Source organism: Callospermophilus lateralis, chromosome 9 (genome assembly GCF_048772815.1).
Source record: "Callospermophilus lateralis isolate mCalLat2 chromosome 9, mCalLat2.hap1, whole genome shotgun sequence".
Classification (NCBI taxonomy): Eukaryota; Metazoa; Chordata; class Mammalia; order Rodentia; family Sciuridae; genus Callospermophilus; species Callospermophilus lateralis.
In genome coordinates, this window is record NC_135313.1 from 86,688,533 (window position 1) to 86,707,495 (window position 18,963).

The 18,963-nt window shown below is 31.6% G+C and overlaps 1 protein-coding gene across 1 annotated transcript in view; it reads left to right on the forward strand.

The window, feature by feature from the left end:
- Nucleotides 1-18,963, forward strand: part of Lrp1b (LDL receptor related protein 1B) — a 1,566,902-nt gene that overhangs the window by 1,160,611 nt on the left and 387,328 nt on the right. The window lies entirely within an intron of this gene.

An 18,963-nucleotide genomic window follows, 5' to 3' on the forward strand; every position in this document is an offset into this window, starting at 1 on the left:
GTATGTGTACACATACACACACATATACACACACACACACACACACACACACACATATATATGAAAAAGAGAGCGAGCCAGAGTGAGAATGGGAGTGAGAGAGAGAGAGAGAATGAGAGTGAATAATGTTCTTACTTTCACTTATATGGAGTATGGAGTTTTGGAAGAAGGTAGTGCTAAACTCTGTATTTGATCTATCATATTTTACCTGAAATCTTTCCAGCTTGATTCTATATGTTTATATGAGCCTAACAAGCACTACCAATTCTGTATTTACAATTTTCTGCTAATTGGGACATGCACATATATAACCAATTATCTCATTCCATAAAATCACTATCAAATATACAAACTCATTATTTTTTGTAAAAATAGACTTTCAATTTTTGTGAAAACTGAAACTCAATTTGTGTGTGTGTCCATGTGTCCATATAAGCATGCATACATATAATTACTGCAGAACCGACCAAATATTGAATACTGATACTGCAGCACAAATTTCTATGTCTTAATGAATTGCTTAATTTTTAATACTGTAAAATTAAGATTGTAATTTATTATCTGTATGTAACTATATAACATACTATATCTAGCTGTATAACACATCATTCAAATGCGAAAGTATAGCAGAGGTTTCCATTAATAAAAATGTTAGTGTATACATTATTTAGAATGGAATTTAATACCACCCTATATTTTTCCATAATCAAATTTTTAAATTAGTTATTTTGAATGACATAATATATATGGCATGTATGTCTATAAATAAGTAAATTGTATATGTATGTAACATATTTAATCAAGCCTAATGTTGAATAGGATAAGCATTTTTTGTATCCTATTTTCCCTTTCTTTCCATTTGCATATACATACAAGTCATTATATATCCTTCTAAACATGACTCCTTGGCTACCTAATACTTTATAAAAAATGTATGATAATTTATTGATCATACAATAACTGGGCATTCAGCATCAGCATGGTTCCAGTTTTCACAAGTATAAATAATGTTCTTTTCTTAGAAAAGATGATTAATGGAGCAATTTCTAGATTTATGGAGGATACCAGAAAATAAAATAAGTATTCTGATATTTTTATCAAAATTTATTCAAATACTTCAACTTTTTAAAGACTTCATACTAATATTTAGGGATATAAATCAAGAATTTTAGTATTGATTTGCAAAATCTTTATTTTTAAGAATAATTATCAATTATAATTTATATCTAGCTGTGCATTCCTATTTTCAATTTGTTTTAAGAGCAACATATTTAATTTTCAATATGTTTTAAGAGCAACATATTTAATTGCTTTCAGTAAGCTTACAAAATAATTTATGCCTTTTTCCTTTCATTATTTATTTATCCGTATAGATTCATTTTTAGTTGGACTGACATGAATATTTAATTAAATATATTTAAGTAGTACTTAAATGGTTTATTTATGTTTCTTCGTGAGTGATAATATTCTTTTGTACATGAAGGGAAAGATACATGATTATAAAATTTTGTTTCCTATTTCTCCTCAAACTCTCTTTGGGCCACCAACTTCTAAAATTTGCTGCTGTGGAGGCATGTGAAGTTAGTGTAATTATTGTTTCTTTGTTTATTATTATTATTCACCTTTGATTCTCCTTGAATAATTTTCTCTAACCTTCAGTTAAAGGGCAATTTGATGTACATGTTTCCTAAGCTCACTCTTGGTTTTAATAACTTCTTCAGCTACTGCATCATTCTAGACCATGGACTATTTTCTTCTCTCAAAATGCCTTCTTCTGTGACATGTTAGTTTGTGAAATATATATTTTAAAAAATTCAATCTTCCTTTTTCTTTCTTTCCTCCATCACATTTGTCCTTTGGGGAACTGTATCTCCCAAGGTAAAATGAACTGCTGCCAATTCTTACATCTTAAACATTGCCACACTGTTCAGCTTCTGCCTGGAATGTTGAATAAAATAAAATCTGAAAGGCCATTCCAGAAGAAGGGTTAAACACTCTTTAAGAACTGATACTTGAACAGTATGGAATGACTGCATGGCTGCTCTTAAGAATGGAAAACATGGAATCATGTAATATTCATCCTTTTCTTTTTCTTTCTTTCTTTTTTTTATTTTTTATTTTTTATTTTATTTTTTTTTACTGATTTCTTTCCTTAAGTGTAATGTTTCAAGGCTCCTCTATGTTGTAGCATGTGTCAGGACTTACTTCCTTTTTATAATGTTAATTAACTAATTAATTAATTTGTTCTAATTTGTTATACATGACAGCAGAATGCATTTCAATTTATAATACACATGGAGCACACTTTTTCATTTCTCTCATTATATACAAAGTAGACTCATACCATTCATGTCTTCATACAAGTACCTAGGGTAATGATGTCCATCTAATTCCACCATCTTGCTTACCCAATGCCCTATCCAAAGTGCCTCCATTCCTGAATATTACATGATTCCACTGTATGTGAAATGTCTAGAACAGGCAAATCCTAGACATAAGCGTAAATCAGTGGTTGTCTAAGATTAGCAGCAAAAGACTACTAATGGTTTCAACGTTTCATGGAGCAACCAGAATGTTCTAAAATTAGATTATGGCAATAGTTACACAATTCTTATGGATATACTAACAAACACGGAACTGGATACTTAATTTTTTATGAAAAATAAACCTTAGTATTAAAGTAATGTAATGCAAATTTAAAGAAAAATGGGAAACAAGGCTGAGGAAACAACACATGCTACCTTCTATGCTGAGAGTGTTATCCTTTTTTCTCCTGATTAAACATTCCCATTACATGTTGTGTTTCTTAGATTAGGTTCATTGGCTTTGTAATTTTGAAAAATTTATCCTTAATGCTGGAGAGCAAGTTGTCCAGTATTACTAGAGTTCAGCAGTGGCTTGCATACAATTTTACCTCATATTTCCTCTAAAATTTTTTAATTCATTTAAATGGGAGATATTGCAATAGGAACTTTCATTGACTATTTTATTTAAATAAAGTAAGTTTTCTAGTATTCTATATACTTCAAATGCTATATTCTCTTTCCTGGATTCTTTCCTCCTACTTTGACCTAAAGAATTTTTTTTCAATGAGATCTTCTATAAATTTAATACTATCAGGCCATTCTTTACAATGACTTACCTAAACTGTCTCTGAGAGCCAGCTGAATTGTTTTCATTTCTTCTGAATTTTGATTAATCTTTGTTTTTTACATTAAAAAAGGAGATACATAAAATAAAAGGAAATATCCAGAAATTAAAAACAAAATAAACACACAGAAAAGACCTTGATGTGCAGATATATTATTCTGGGAAACATTTGTATTTTCCATAAGGGAAATTATTTTTTCTACAAAGTTTATTTTTTAATACATATTTCTTTATGAGAGCACTAAGTATGTCTAAAGGCCCATATTTCTCAAAATGGGAAAACTAAGAAGCAGTATTTTTGTAAAAACAATAATGGACTTTAACTTAAATAAGCTTCCCAAAGTCTATAAAATAAATTGAATGATAAATTCTCAAGATTCTTTTTATTTGTACTAAAAAATACAGTGTGAACATAGTAGCACAAATAATATTTACTGTTTATCCCAAATTCATAACTACACAGATGAGCTATCTACTTGTTTAAGAAGTAAAAAAATAAATAAATAAAGTTTGTTTCTAGAAAAATACTATTTTTTTTTTTCAGTGACCTCTGACTCTTGTAGTTTAGTGAATTCAGAGGATAGGGAGAAGAGGAACCAATGTGTCTTTGACATTTTAACAACAAACATCCAAACTTTGTGATTTTAAGCTAAGTATTATTGCATTAACATAGGACAAAAAGTAAAATCAAGAGAGTAAACTACTTTAACAGTGAAGCCTTGTCTTTGTCAAAAATAAAAATCAGTTGTCCCAGTTAAGAAAAAAAAGCAAATAAAGTTTTTTTGTAGGTTTTAAAACTAAGGTATTAGTCCTAATTCTTCCATTTAGTAACATGCATCTTGGAGAAAATCTGGAGAGAACGTGGGATTAAAGAAATATTTTAGTATTTTTTTTTCCTTGAAAGTTCTATTGGTTGGATATATTTGCCATTATCCATGTAAAGGATAAGGTTAAAGAATAGATAATTAGATGTTTGGGTTCCAAAGATTTAAAGAATAAAATGTACAGGAATACATTGTATTTGATATGAGTGGAGAGAGGCTATATTTTTATGTAACTCTAGTTTCTATCTTGGATTAGGCATTCAGTCACCACTGAGATATGAAATACCAGAGGACACACAGATTTCGAAAACATTATTTTGAGTTTGGTGTTTAGAATTGTTGAGTTTATGTATCCAAAAATATCAATGCTGAATATATTTAAGATCATTTTAACTGAGTTGGAACTTACTTCTCCTCCTTTTTTCTCACTTACTATTCTGTGTATTCTGCTGGTAATTGTATGAGGATCTCTACTGTGAGGCTATCATATATAATGGGTATGGTCTGCTGTCTGTTTATTGCCTTGAACTGAAAAATCTCAGGGCCTGTAACATTTGCTGCCTCTGTACCCTCACTCCTTCACCTCCACTTTGAAGGTATTTCCAAGGATCATTCTTCTTTAAGGAGGATTCTGAGGTACAATTACACCTTCTTTGATGTCATTCTACTGATAAAATCATGTTTCTCACAATGAAATATTTCACTATTCCCAAAACCTTTCTTAAAATGGCCTGCGTACCCTGTTAGCAAAGGCTGCTTCTGCTCAAGTCATTGCTCTCCAGATCCCTGTCTGTAGAGGGGCTTAGTGTCAGCAGGGCTGAGGGCAGAAGCTGTGGGGTTAGGTGGCAACTGCTGGTACTCAGCCTTGCTGGTCATTTGTTGCAGTGATGGTGACCAGGCTAGCAGAAACAGCTAGGATTCTTCTAGAGGTGTGTTGGTAACCAAGCCAGCAGCAGCTGAGAGACTACTCTGGGATATTCTTTATTCTCTGCCTACCTATTGAACTTCACATTTAATGTGTGACTATCCAAAAATTTAACTACTAAAAATCTGATATTGACCAGAAACCTTACTGATATCATAAGCCATTGATTTTAACTTGTATTTTGTATGTTGTCTATATCTGTATGGTGAAAACTGTGAGAAACACAAAAGATCAGTTTTTAGCAAAACAAGCAATTGACTGGAGAGAGTAACTGCTAACATGGAGATGATTAACCTCACATCCTCCCAACACTTGACATTGCTTCAATAGCACAGGAAGTGGTTACCAAACTGTCACAGCAGTACAGTATGTACCATGGTTAGTGTTATTCAATTATAATTTATTGCTGTATCTTATTATTTATTTCTCTCCGTTGTAAATATTTATTTCTTAATATACATTTCTCTCCACTGAAAATAGTGCCATATACAGTCTGTAGTTGTGTAAGTTTTGAATAATTTACTTCTTTATGATAGTTTTGTGTATAGTGTATGGTAATATATGATAAAATAAACCCAAATTGTGACCCACAATTTGTTCATTGATGACATGCTTAACCTTCACTTAAAATTTTCAGCATATCTAGGCTACACAGTTTGTGAGTTTTTTTCAAATCATGAGTCTCCAAAAAACAAAAACAAAAACAATCTGCATATAAATGGACCTTAGGTGTGTTCAAACCTTTGTTGTTTAAAGGTCAGTTTTACATTAGATTTTACAGTTCAAGTGACGTGTGCCTAGTACATGGTTAGTAGAGATTCCTCCCCTCCCCAGGTGCCCACAACTGTATGTTTCATGCCTGCTGATTTGATATGATTGTTACAAACACCCTCATTCACTCTTAAAAGTATATGCATTCAGATGATAAATTACATGTCAGCTTATATGTAGTACACACTCAATACTCGTTGAATAAATGAATAAATGGGAAGCTCTTACACATAGATGTTAGAAAAAAAACATATATAAAAAATAAGACAATTTGAAGTATAGGCTTATGGCTAACTGACAATATCAGATAAAAAGGGAAAAGGACTAGGATGTAACTCAGTGGTAGAGAGCAAGCCTAGCATGTGCTAGGCCCAGAGTTCAATCCCCCCCCCAAAAAATAAATAATAATAAAAGAGAGAGAAAGAGAGTATGCATACTAAAATATATATTTGTGCAAAGGGCAAAATAAGCTATTGCAGGACTCTTGAAAAGTATTGATATTTGTATGCATATCTGGATATGTCTGTGTGAGTATATAATAGTAACTCTAAGAATTTATAAAATGTTTACATAGAAAAGCATACAAAGGTCTCTAAAATTATAGCCTCTCAAAATATTTTTTTACTTTTATTTAAGCTGCCATTGGTAGGTAAAGATTATATCCTAAGACATTTTTATTGTGTTGAAGACTTTCTTTTCTGTTTATTCAAATTTTCTTCTGTTAAACTAAGATCTATTATTGATATTTTATTAGTTCTACTACATGGAGTTTGAGATAGCAAAAGAGCTATATCCCTATAATAGTTTAATAAAATTTTCACTTAAAGTAAAATTTGCTTTAATTAATAGTATAATTTTCAATCTTAAATTATCAGAAAATTAATATAAGAAAAAAGCTAGTACTGGAAAATTAATGTCACTAAAGGTTTTTGTTCAGTGCTATTTCTTCTGACTACAAATTATTAAGGTACTAAAAATTCATTTAGAAGAGTCAAATATTTTAAATATTATATTTAAAAGTAAAATATCTATGAAAACTAGGAATTCTTATAGATATTTTACTTTTAAATATAGATATTTTGCTGCAATTTGACATTGTGAATTAGCATCACTTTATACCACTCTAAAACATTATTCAACCTTCACTCATAAAAATATTTTGCCATTGGGTATATAAATGTGTATACAGATAGTATTGAAAGATATAATTTTCCTGAAACATTTAAGATACTTATACATTTAGATTTCAAGTATATTTTTTCATAAAAGTATTTAAAGACAGGTTTTAAAATAACTCTACAGACTACTGATGTGTTATGGTTTGTTTTGTAACTCCAGAATATTCATTTCTAGGAAATTATACCATTTAACTGTAACACCTATTCCCATTAGTGGTCAAAATAACAGACATATTTCTACAAAGTAGAAATTTTATTTACCCTCTCCATTTATCTAGAAAATATCAATACAAAACAACAAAGTAATATTTCAATGTGTATTTTTATGCCTTCTGTATAACACGTATGTATACATGTGCATATACACGTGCTTATGTATAGATGAGTGTGTCATTCCTGAGAAACACAAATGCGTATGTCTGCCATATATATCTATACACATGTATGCATGTGTAATCATACACAAATTTTTACATTTACCAGGAGTGAATCTATAAACATCCATTTGATTTCAAAAAATTAAATAATATTAAAACCTATAACTAAATAATAAAAGAGAAACAGTTGCTTTTAATTTCAACATTTAAAAGCATTAACAGTTTGCTTTATTAATATTAAAAAATATTAATGCTGTCTGTGGGTTTTATTTAAAGAAGAAATGGGCCACAAATAGAAGAAGTAGCTGAATACTAAAGAGTACATGAATATTGCCATTAGAGACATCTGATTTTGAATTTGGGTTTTGCCTCTTGAAATCTTAGAAAAGTAATTTAATTTCTTGACCTTCAGTTTCTTTATCAGTTAAAATAATAGTACATACTATATGATATGATTTTGATGATTAGCTATATTCTACACACCACCAGTAGTAACTTGCAAAGCAATAATAGAAACTCTGAATGTAACTTCTATACTCAGTGTTTAAACCTACAGTGGTCAAGTCCACTTGTCATGTTTTAAAGCAAATTTACAGACCCAAGTATTTTTATCATATTATTGTGAAGATCTTAAAAGTGTCCTCTGAGAACTAAATATGTATCCTAGAAAAAAAAGAGAGAAAAGTACCTGGGAACTAGCTGACTGGGTACGTGTATTTATGAATATTAAACTTTAACTATCATGTAATGAAATTAGATATTGTTACATAGTTGACCCTTGATTAATTGTAGTTCATTTAAATTTATATAAAATGGGACATATTGCAGAAATACAAGATGTAGAAAAAATAACAGCAAAATTTCTCTAGGTTTCAAAAATAAGGGCAAATATTTGAATAATGGACAAAAATAAATAAAAAACAGTGGGGAAGTTTAAAATCAAGAAGACTGGCAAAGAAAACTGGAGCAATTTCTTACTTTGACAATGTTGAATCTAGATCAATTAAATATTAAAATTAAAATACATGTATGAAGATGTGAATTTGGTATCAACATACCTTATATATAATCATAGAAATGATAAATTATGGTATAATAAGAATTGTAATGCAAAAATACATAAAAAATTAAAAAAAAAATTTAAGGTGGGTGAATGGGAGATTCATGAATAGCATATCTCATAGCAACAGTTCTTTGAGTCTAAGTAGGAAGCTTGCAGTATAGAAGTTACATTCAGAGTTTCTATTATTTCTTTGCAAGTTACTACTGGTGGTGTGTAGGATATAGCTAATCATCAAAATCATATCCTATAATCAGGAAAGTTGTAAATGTTAAATTTGAACTTGATGAAATATTAGAATTTATGATAAAATTAAAGCCTGAATATTGTGACCCTTGAAGACTGATCTTGGTGACATTATCGGCTTCACTTGAAAATGCATATTGTCTTAATCTATAGTCTATATAATTAGATAGAAAAAGTGAAAATCCAAAAGGCATCTATAGGAGGAAGACTTTAGCACCTTAAACAGGAAATAATTCATATTTTAGAATCCTTGTTTTATAGACAATGCGAAGACTGTATGTACTTATGTTAGAAAACAAATAATAAGACAATCTGTGGCGAAATACTTATGAGTAGCTGCTTCAGAATCTCATTTTGTTGTGGCAGAGAGCACAGGGTCACATAACAGAGCAGAGCAGTTTTCACAGTTTAGGAATGTGAGAAAAATCACAATGCAATGCCTGTTGCTATTATGTGTCCTTTTGAAAATCAATATTAATATAAATGATAATGGCTATTATTTCAGTGATTTTAAAATAATATGTTTAATCTGTCCAATACAAGAAGAGATCATTTAAAAGCATAGAACCCTTATATGTTCATATGTAAAAAATACTGTTTTTAGACATGCCGTTATTTGCTTCTTATATAACCAAGTGTGTACACAGTACCCTGGCACTCAGTAATGTGACAGTTGCTATCCTTTTAAGCTCAGATGCTTTTGAAATAAGTAATAGCAGAAGATCAAACAGCTGGGAAATCAGCACATAGAGAGAAGAAGAGCAAAGCTGCAGAATGAATTTCTAAATGTTACTAGTGGAACTGAGAGAAAGTTGCTGAGTTGTCCTAGATTCAATGTACTCTACTAAATATAACTTATTTGAAAATTGTCTGCAAATTGTTCAACATTGTTTTGCACATACATCTTCCACCTCCCACCCTTCTCCACTACCTTTTCTGAGATGTGATATGAAACTATGCAATGAATATGATTCATATTCTCTGGGTATACTAGATTAGAAAAAAAATGGAACATAGTGTGTTGTTATATTCTAATATGTTCAATATCTTTATCATTTCAATGGTGGAACATTCAATCTAGTACATTCAGATTTAATAAATAGGTAACAAAATTGTTTGATTTTGATGAATTTCTTTGTAGAAATATCAAACCCTGAGATTATTGCATTTATATGAAATAGAAGTAAATTGTTTTGTTTTTATTTCAACCACATAGGAAGGTTTCTTAGGCCTCTGTAGGTTACCTTTGCTCACATTAGCCTGGTATTGTATTTTTTTAATTTACATTTTAATAGCAATCATATAATTAATGTAGTAACTGCCAGTAATCAGATTACATTCTTATTCTGTTATTTAAGTGTTATATGTTATAAAATAAATAAAATTTTATGCAGCATATTTATTCTGTCCCAATAATTTTAAGTCTTTCCTAATGACTATGAAGAATAGATGTGGATTTATTTTTTATTGTGCAGATATGAACAGAATAGCCAGAGAGCAAATTTTGTAAATGGTTACTTTCTTAGTAACACATTCCATTAAGAAAAAATGTTCAAAATTAAAAAGCTGTGATGTGTGTTAGTTATAAAGCCAATATTAAAGAAAGGAAGGTCATCCCAGACATATACACATTTTTCTTTAAGTGAGGAAAAAGACCCATAATTTGATTTGTTCTATTATCAGAATTTTAAAGTTTAGTAGCATTATGGATTACAATTATATCTTAAATTTTTAATTAATTCTTTCTGCTAAATTGAATAGATAAAATTCTGTGTATACCTATTAGTCATGTGAAAACATAAAAGGCTTACAATTATCCCAAATAATTTTTAGGGGAAGATAGGGTATAAAATTAAAACAATACTGTATCTGTATATGTGTATTCATGCATACACACACAAACACAGCAAGAAAGTGGTAGTCTAGAATCACACACACATGTGAATTATGGGTTAACTCTTACAAACATGAGATATTCTATAAATATGAGTATTTGCGAAACATTCTTAGTCCATTCTGTATGTGATAGGGACTAAGGGTGGATTTTATCTGATCACAGCAGATACTAATAAGTTCTCTTTCCACATTACCATCATCCATGCAAACATCTAGGACCCTATCTTCCTTTACTTTGTACCTAAAATTATTTTAGGTATATGTAGGTTAGATGCCCATGTATGCAGTAAAGATGGGATTTACCAAAATCCTAGGACATATCTATCTTTCTTCTGGATGAAGCCTGATTACCAGTCAGTGCAAAGAGCTGAATGGAGGAAATTGCTCTTCAGTACAGTCAGCAACTTTAATGGCAAGGAAAGGTTGCCATTCAAACAGCTGCCTTCAAACAGCTCCTTGTAACTGAAAACAAATGACAAAGTAAATTCTCAGTGATGACTCTGGCCCAGGCAGATCATAGCTCTCATACTAGCCTGAACATTGTCTATGAAGGTCTAATATGTCACTTACCTCCTTTGCCCAAATCCAGGATGTTCATCTAATTATTTGGGGGAGTTTGGATAATCTATTTTGTCTTCAATTCTCATCCTTAGCTTTTGTTTCAGCATAAATTTAGGTTTCTGTATTGTTTTTTTCTTAACTATTAAGTGTTTTTTGTTTTCTCAAAAAATCCAGATAATCCAACGTTTTAGGTTTATATTTTAAAAACATTATTTCTGCAATTGTAGATTCAGACCCAATTTTTAGAAGTAAATAAAAACTTTTACCATTTTTCTGATTGATTGCTTCATACATGCCTTGACAAACATAGGAAAGGCCGTTTTGCAGAAAATAAAGATGAGTATTAACGTTTGCTCACAACCTCACTAGATAAATAACAGGCTTGGCGCTGGAGATTTAGTGCAGAGCAGGACATTGAAGGTTCCTGACCACAAAGAGGCCATGGTTTGGTAAAAAAGACAGCACAGCAAAGGATTTTAAAGAAGTGTTTTTCAAGGTTGTGTTTTAAAAATATTTTCAGAGAATCACGATGAAATAACCCTAAAGATGCTAGATCCAGCTGTGATATTAACAATGAAGTAAGTGAACTTAGTGACTTTTTGGAACATCTTGGAAATCTTAGTTCCAGTAAGGTCATCCCTTGGTGTTCTGGTGCTGAGTTTCATTCTATTATAAAGGAAACCCTACAGAAACACCTAAAACTTTTTCTTCTAAAATATGTTGATTTAGAATTTTTGCCACAGTAAGAGCCCTTATTCACTGTCATTGCTTATTACAGAATAAAGCTTTTGATGAACTTGTGAAATCTTGGGAAGGCTAATTTCCCCTTATACTATCAGTCATTGTTCCAAGATTTAAATTTCATAAAAAGAACAGCCATTTGAAAAAGGCTTTGCTACTTCGATTGCAGAGTTTTAATATCCATTTGAGCACTGCAATTTTGTGGATAGCATAGATGACAGATTATAATTTTGTCTTTTCTGTGGAGTTTTAGAGTGGAAACTCTTGAATGGTTCAAGTTTGACATTAAAATGGCCTTGGGAAGTGACAGTGCTTGACTGTCTTTTGCTTTAACAAAATGAATAGCAGCAAATACAAGTTCTATTCATAAAATGTTACTCATAATTCCTGGTCAGCAGAAATAGAAGATAGTGTTTCAGAGGATGTACAGCTTTTTAAAAAACACTCATTATTTTATTTATTCACTCTACACATACTTGCTGAACTCTGTAATGACTGAGGCTCTCTTTTGGGATTTGTGGATGTATCAGGGGATCCAGGAGTCCCTTACATCATGGAACTTACAGTAGAGTGTGGAACACAAATGAAAACACTAAAGTAGCTTAATCACATAGTTATGATTGTTTTGAAGCAAAAGAAAATATGTCAATGGGACAGTGTATGATGGAAGCATATGATGAAATTTTGATGAAGACACTCAGTGAAATATTGTTTAAGCATGTAGCATGTGATGGGGAAACACTAATGAATGAGGAAAGCTGAGGAATGAGTGTTCCCTGATGAGGGACAGCAAGTGTAAAGGCTCTGAGCTAGAAGCATGTTTGTTGAACCAGGAAAAAGCAACCAGGTCAGTGTGGCTGGGGAGAATTAGGAAAGGGGAGTGTGAGTTGATTAGATCAGCATGGTGACAGGTGGTAGGCATTTGAGTCTTGCTACCATAATTAGCATTTTATGATTATTCTAAATAACACTGAAATTTACTGTAGTTTTTGGTAGCAAGGTAATTAAAATTGTTTTAGAAGGATTACTCTGCTTCTTGAATGGAGAAGAGACCTACCATAATTCAAGTATCATTCTGCATAAATTTAAGATTTCAGTAGAGCTGGGAAGATACTGAAATAAAGAAAGCATCTTTTTATTTGAATGAAGCTTATTAACTGTTGGTGCTACTAAAATAAACAATAAGAGTTATTCATACAAAGTGAAAGTAGGATTAGTATTACAACAGAAAGTCTGAGCAGGATGCCTTTGGATCCGGGAGTATCTCTAGAGTGTTAAAATGGCTAAAAGATACACAGGAAAGATAATTAGTTTAAAAAATAATAATCATTGAAGCTGCAACCTGTAACATTTTCTCAAAAGATTTTTTGGAGTTTACTTAAGGTAACTTGAACTTTTTAAAATTAGGATTTTCAGAAAGTTGATACTGCTAGAAGCTCTATTTTGATGTTCTGTTGAAATAGCATGTACCCATCCTTTACAAATGCAACCACAGCCAGGCACGGTTCCCAGATCTGTAATCCCAGTGCCCCAGGAGACTGAGGCAGGAGGATCCCAAGTTGGAGGCTGGTCTTGGGAACTTAAAGAGACCTTATATCAAAAAAAGAAAAAGAAGAAAAAAAAAAATACCAGGGATGCAGCTCAGTGGTAAAGAGCCCCTGGGTTTGCATTCCATCCCCAGTACAGCAAAAATGCAACCACAATGTCTCTCAAGAACACAGTACTTGAAAGATTTTAAATAATGTTTCCAAAATGTACAGCTTAGGAAAAGAACAACAATCAGGAATGGGGAAGGGACAATGCAAAGATTTTTCTTTCTTCTTTGGGAAAAATTATAAATCATGTATATAATCAAATATACATCATATATGTAATCATTTGCATATGTCATATAGAGTAACCCTCAGTTGTTTCAGTTCTCAAGCCTCATCAGTTAAAACTAAGACATCACTCATGTTACATAGAACCAGTGAGGCAGATGACAAATTAGTCCCATTCATTCACTTAATCAAATATACCTTTGTTCAGGATAAAAACTATCTACTGTCTCTGAGGTAGATATCTGCTTGGAGACTGATGTTTCCCATCCTTTAAGACTTGAGCATTTTCAGTCACCATGAAGCATTTGTTATTGCAGACAACACCCACCATATCTTTAGTCATGAAGTTTAAGTCTCAGCCTCACTCCTGAATTGCCTCACCCCTGTCTAATGATTTCCTCTCCTTAAATTGAGGAGTAAAAGTTCACATACTCCCATAGTTCTTAGAACTATTAGAAGAGTTAGACCATGTCTCTCCAGAATTGCCAACCAAAGCTTGTAACTAGGCATACCATAACCCTTTATAGTCAAAATGATTAACACATGTCTTACCTTAGAGTTTAAGAGTTTTGTTGGATCTACTTTGCAACATGATGCTGAGGAATTAATTACATACATTACAAAAAAAACTTGCAGTTCCTAAGTAATTCAAGAAGCTCCACAATTATCTCTGGGATATTGTCATTATAATGTATCACAAGCCTCCTTGGGAATCTTAAAATTATAAGCCCAGGTTCTAATTACGTGTCTCTGTGTGATCCTGGTCTTTGAGGTTGCAATTATGTCTTCTTGTCTACAAGCGCAATGTCAAATGCTAATGTCCCCATCACACTCATTAAGAACTAATTTTGGAAGTTTGATGTTAGAAGATTTTTGTCACCCAAAACTTCAGCATGGTCAAATTTTGTTGACTTTCTGATTGATCTTTCTTGAATTGGGTTTATATTACAGAGGGTCCAGTGTAAAAAGTAATGCCAGAATTTAAGCTATTAATAAAATAACTTTGAGCCACACAACAGCAGCTAAATGGTGGAGGGGAGATGGGTTCTCCCTATGAGGCTGCAGCATGTGCTGACATATAAGAAGATCTATGCCAAGGGCACTTGGCGCTGCTTCCAGCCTAAGTGCCTATGGAACTGGAGAATTGAAACAATAAATAGCAAATGGAAGAAAAAAGAATTTGAACTATTATTATGTAGAAGAAGAAGTACTTTGGGGCCAAGGCTATATCTTGAAAATCATTAGTCTTATAAAATAGCATATACCACCTTCTAGAGTGTATGAAAATACATACCAGATAGATCTGACAAAAAGCCTATAAACACACTCAAGACTGCAGCAGAAGTTACATCCTTCCTAGACTCCTTTTCACATGGACTATTGAAAGCAGACTTGGATTTACTGAAATTGTTATTGATGTTGACAGAGGCATGAGCAGTGGAAGATAAACTATTCCTGTCACTGAAGATCTCGGCTCAGGCTGAACCTGTCTTTCATACTCTGGTTAGCAGCAATTTGTCCCTTACTTACTAGACCATCATTCTTTGTATCTGTGGCTAGATCCTCAATGTCATTGACCCAAAACTGTCATCCAGATATTCTGCCTCTTGCGGTGATCTCTGGTTCTTCTCACATATGTTTTCTGTCTACATAGGAATTCTTGTAAACATATAGTTATTTTCTGTAAATCACAATATGGCATTTCAATTTTTATTCAGAGCCATTACTACAATAAGCTAGCATGCAGTCAGTCAGAAACTTTATTTTCTCAGAAAGCTTTTGGTTCTGTTTATATTGTGTGAGCTACCTTCTCAGTCACATTTAGACTCTGGAAAGTAATATCACAGCTATGGTGAGTGCTTTCACATGCAATTAAGACACCGTTTTTTTGCTGTGGATACTGAAGGTAAGTAAGCTTTGTCTGTGGGTGCATTTATTTGCTAGACTTGAAGAAATCTGAGCTACTGAAATTGAATCTTATTAGAAAAAACAATGTAAAAATAGAGTTTGTTTTAGTATAAAAATTATTTCTAATTGAACACATACTTAACTCTATTTCCAGTTCACTATGTTTCTTTGGTAATTTTTTAAACATTAAAAGTGATGATAGAGGATGTAGTATGCTTTAAAAATAAGTAAACACAATCTATTGACTGATAAATAAAAAGATAAATAAATATATTTAAATATATATGAGACACACACACACTTGTACATACAATAGAGAGAAAAAGATTGAGACAAAAAGGAAAATATTCTCAAAGAATAGGCATTGGGCCAGGTGTGGTGGTTCACATGCAAACCTATAATCCTAGTAATTGGGGAGGCTGAAGCAGGAGGATTACAAGTTCCAAACAAGGCTCAGCAACTTGGGCCCTAAGCAACTTAGTCAAACCATGTCTCAAAATCAAAGATAAAATGACTGTAGATACAGTTTAGTTTTAAGGCATCCCTGGGTTCAATCTCCAGTACAAAAAAAAAAAAAAAAAAAAGGGCAATGGGGTCTATATTGTGACTTTATTTCTTTATATGAAACTTTTAGATATAAAGTAAACTCTAAAATGCTGAAGTGATGGCATATACCTATAATCCCAGCAACTCAGGAGGATGAGGCAGGAAAATCACAACTTAGCCTCAGGAACTTATGGAGAGCCTATTTAAAAAAAAAAAAAAAATGTAAAGGACTGGAGATGCTACCATATAGTGGCCCTGGGTTAATTTCCCAACACCAAAGCAAACAAAGAAAGCTACTAACAAATTTTCAATGAGTAATGATTTTTAATGAGTGCATTAAATTAGCATGGATATACTATTTATAAGAAACCATGTAATTGTAATCATATTTTTTCTACAAGTGGTCTTTTAGTTATTTTGGCCATGCTTTCTGCAGCCCATTTAAGAATTTTTTTTTCATTAAAGCATTGGCTAGTGAATGTTTGCTGACCTGGAATTAATGTTTATTATTGAATTAACTATATAACGAATGCCACACTGTTATACGTGATTTGCCAAAGACATTGATTCTTCCATACTAAGGGTTCAAGCAGCTTTATACAAGAATCAATATTTATTTGTCAGGTGCAATCTAGAGGAAATTTCTTGATTGTGAAGGACTACTTTTTAAAGTGGCTCACAAAGCTCCCTGTTTCATACAATTTATTGACTGCAGTAATCTTGTCTTAGTAAAGTAATTTGCAAAACATTGTGTGCCAAAGTATATATCTTTGACAGTGTGTTTGCATTTATCTCATTTCTGTTTAAAAAACCCACAAACTTGAAATTCACTTGTGCTATCAACACCCCTCAAATAAATGGTCAAGATGGGAACATAGTGTATACTATTAACAATGAACTAAAATAGATTCATGAACAAAAGACTGACTAGGATTTGTCAGGCAATCTCATTTTTTTTTTTTTTTCATTTATTTTCACCTAGTACTTGGCCATGACTGGTAAATATCCCAATAAAGGTTTTATTGGTTATAACAAAGATGATATCAGTTATAGAATACATAATACAAGGAAAAATAACTATCTGTAGGTGAACAAGTATGGCTCATTAGGCAATGTACAGATTCCCTTTTAAGAGTATCTTTATAATAAAGTTCATTGACCTCAGCTCCAAGATTATGACAAGTAAAACCAAAGAGAATATAACCTTTATTCATCCAAATTAAACCTGAACAAAAAAAGGATAATAAATGACCATGAATAATAATGATAATAAATAATAATAATAATAATAATAATAATAATAAGACTTAATTCTTTATCTTCTTTATTTTTTTAACTTTGAACCCCCAAACTATAGAATTGTTCTCACACCAAATCCCATCACAAATTTCTTCATTGCCTTATAGGAAAACCTAGAAGAAGCACATACTCCCCTTGGCTATACTAATAATTCCCTTCATTTTGTGTGTTTACCATATGTTTGCTAAAAGCTGTGCATAGCATTTAATCTTCACAGTAGCACTATAGAATATGTCTTTTATTATCATTTTATTTTGTAAAGGGACATTTGTAGCTCTAAGAGATGAAGTGGCTTATATATTCAAAATACAAAATTCATAAAGTACTACTCAAAATTACCCTTTAGCTTTTTAAATAAAATTAATTTTTAGAAATATTTTGGGTTTACAGAAAAATTAAGAAGAGGGTATATTCATTATTCATATATTCCTTACCCAATTTCTCCTATTAATAAAAACCTTAATATATTTGTTATAATTAATGAGCCAATATTGATAGATTTTATCAACAAAAGTCCACAGTTTACTTAGATTATTTTGATTTTTCCATAATATGTTTTATTGTTTTTTCCAGGATGCTATCAGGACACTATGTTACATTTAGTCCCTATTTCCCTTGCCATTGACAGTGTCTCAGACTTTCCTTGTCTTTGAAGGCCTAGATGGGTTTGAGGAGTAATGACAGCCATTTGTAGAATGTCCCTGAAATGGGATTAGACTCCTTGTTTTTCTCATTTTCAGCCTGGGTTATTGGAAACTGAAAGGAAAACCATAGTCATAAAGTATGATTTTCATCACATCAATATCAAACATTCATACCATCAGCATGAGTTATGACTGCTGACATTATCTTTGATTACTTAATTGAGGTAGTGTTTGCCTCTTTGCTGTATTGTAGGCTTTGGAATCAGTATTTGCAGTCCACATATAAGGAGTGAGAAATTATGCTCCATCTCATTGAGAACAGAGTATTTCTATAAATTATTGGAATTCCATACAGATTTATCTTTTTTCTTTCATTCATTAATTGACCCCATCATTTACAATAGCAATATGTTTATGATAGAAGTCCTTTATGAATTTGAGAATTCCCCCTGTATTCTTAGATTGCTGAGCAGTTTTTTATTTTTTATTTTTTAATCACAGTTGAGGGGTAGATTTTATTAAGAGAGAGAGAGAGTGTGTGTATGTATGTATATGAATGGATATGATTTCAGATTTTTTTACTTATTTATTAATAATGATGGATTATATTAGTTGATTTGGAAATGTTCAATCAGCCTTGTGTTCCTGGAATCAATTCCTATTTGTGTATGACATAAATTATTTTGTGCATTGTTGGATTTGATTAACTAATATTTTGTGAGGGACTTTTGCATCTATGTTTAGAATAAATATTGGACTGCACTTTTCCTTTCTTATGAAGTCATTATTTGATCTTTGCATTAAAGTAATTCTCATCTCATAGAAAGGATTAGGAAGTAGTTTTCCCTCCACTTGTATTTTCTTAAAAAGGTAGAGAAATACTGTCTTTTTTTCCTTCCAAAATGTTTGGTAGATTCAATCAGCAAAACCCATTTGGGTCTGGCTCCTTCTTTTTTTTTTGGACGATTATGTCCATAGATATTTACTTGTATTTATATATTTAATATGTTACTTTTT